Below are 2,211 nucleotides of genomic sequence, written 5' to 3'. Positions count from 1 at the left end.
CAGCATCATGCTGTGGGGATGTTTTATGGCAAATATATTAGTTAATTAATGCATTCTATACATGCTGGCTTTCATTGGCTACACCTGAGACATGAAACAGATACAGTAGGTTGGAGGACAGGCAGGCTGTCGCCAAATGTATTAATGCTCAATTTGTCTAAATGGGTAATGGAAACACTTTATTTGATACTGTAGGTTTTTGCGAAAGAAAGTGGTGTGACATCATTACGTCCAGCTGTTTTTATGGACACAAGATACTGTAGTTAAATGGAAACGCACCCTAGCAGGCAATTGTCACATCTATTTTCTATGCAAACTTTCTAAATGTCAACAAAAAAGCACTTAACAAGTTCATGGAAACATAGCTAGTGACATGATGTCCAGTGGCTTCTGGCACACGTCTACGCTGTCGGTGTCAGTATTGGTTAGAATCTGGGTAAACTACTGCCCTTTGACACAACCTTTCACTGCTGCCATCTGTTCAGTAAAATATGCAAATAACTTTACAAAATATTGCTGCGAGCAGCAGCTGTAGCATCTAAACTCAGCAAAAAAAGAAACGGCCCTTTTTCAGGACCCTGTCTTTCAAAGGTAATTCGTAAAAATCCAAATAACTTCTCAGATCTCCATTGTAAAGGGTTTAAACACTGTTTCCCATGCTTGTTCAATGAACCATAAACAATGAATGAACATACACCTGTGGAACGGACGTTAAGACACTATCAGCTTACAGGCAGTAGGCAATTAAGGTCACAGTTATGAAAACTTAGGACACTAAAGAGGCCTTTCTACTGACTCTGAAAAACCCCAAACGAAAGATGCACAGGGACCCTGCACATCTGTGTGAATGTGCCTTAGGCATGCTGCAAGGAGGCATGAGGACTGCAGATGTGGCCAGGGCAATCATTTGCAATGTCCATACTGTGAGACTCCTAAGACAGCGGTACAGGGATACAGGACGGACAGCTGATCGTCCTCGCAGTGACAGACCACGTGTAACAACACCTGCACAGGATCAGTACATCTGAACATCACACCTGCGGGACAGGTACAGGATGGCAACAGCAACAGCCCGAGTTACACCAGGAATGCACAATCCCTCCATTAGTGCTCATACTGTCCGCAATAGGCTGAGAGAGGCTGGACAGGGCTTGTTGGCCTGTTGTAAGGCAGGTCATCACCAGACATCACCGGCAACAACGTCGCCTATGGGCACAAACCCACCGTCGTTGGACCAGACAGGACTGGCAAAAAGTGCTCTTCTCTGACGAGTCAAGTTTTTGTCTCACCAGGGATGATGGTCGGATTAATGTTTATTGTCGAAGGAATGAGTGTTACACCGAGGCCTGTACTCTGGAGTGGGATCGATTTGAAGGTGCAGGGTCCATCATGGTCTGGGGTGGTGTGTCACAGCATCATCGGACTGCGCTTGTTGTCATTGCAGGCAATTACAGCGCTGTGCGTTACAAGGAATACATCCTCCTCCCTCATGTGGTACCCTTCCTGCAGGCTCATCCTGATTGCATGACAATACCACCAGCCATACTCGTTCTGTGTGTGATTTGCTGCAAAACAGGAATGGCAGTGTTCTGCCATGGCCAGCGAAGAGCCCGGACCTGAATCCCATCGAACACGTCTGGGACCTGTTGGATCGGAGGGTGCGGGCTAGGGCCATTCCCCCCAGAAATGTCAGAGAAATTGCAGGTGCCTTGGTGGAAGAGTGGGGTAACATCTCACAGCAAGAACTGGCAAATCTGGTGCAGTCCATGAGGAGGAGATGCACTGCAGTACTTAATGCAGCTGGTGGCCACACCAGATACTGACTGTTACTTTTGATGTTGATCACCCCTTTGTTCAGGGACACATTTTTCAATTTCTGTTAGTCACATGTCTGTGGAACTGGTTCAGTTTATGTCTCAGTTGTTGAATTTTGTTATGTTCATACAAATATTTACACGTTAAGTTTGCTGAAAATAAAAGCAGTTGACAGTGAGAGGATGTTTATTTTTATGCTGAGTTTATATAGCACCACTGATTTACTATTTGGGCACCATGGCACTATTGTAATGATGAGTATGAAGTCTTACCTTCATCAACCGTCTCACTGTGTCTTTCTCTCTATAGCACTCTGTCTCTCTCTCTCTATAGCACTCTGTCATTCTGTTTTTATCTCAGATCAAATCTGTTTACTTAGGAAAAAATATCTCTTGA

Source organism: Oncorhynchus mykiss, chromosome 7, assembly GCF_057628025.1.
Source record: "Oncorhynchus mykiss isolate SJ-2025 chromosome 7, ASM5762802v1, whole genome shotgun sequence".
NCBI classification, from domain to species: Eukaryota; Metazoa; Chordata; class Actinopteri; order Salmoniformes; family Salmonidae; genus Oncorhynchus; species Oncorhynchus mykiss.
The sequence above is the reverse complement of the archived record's forward strand: the minus strand, read 5'-3'. Positions refer to the sequence as shown.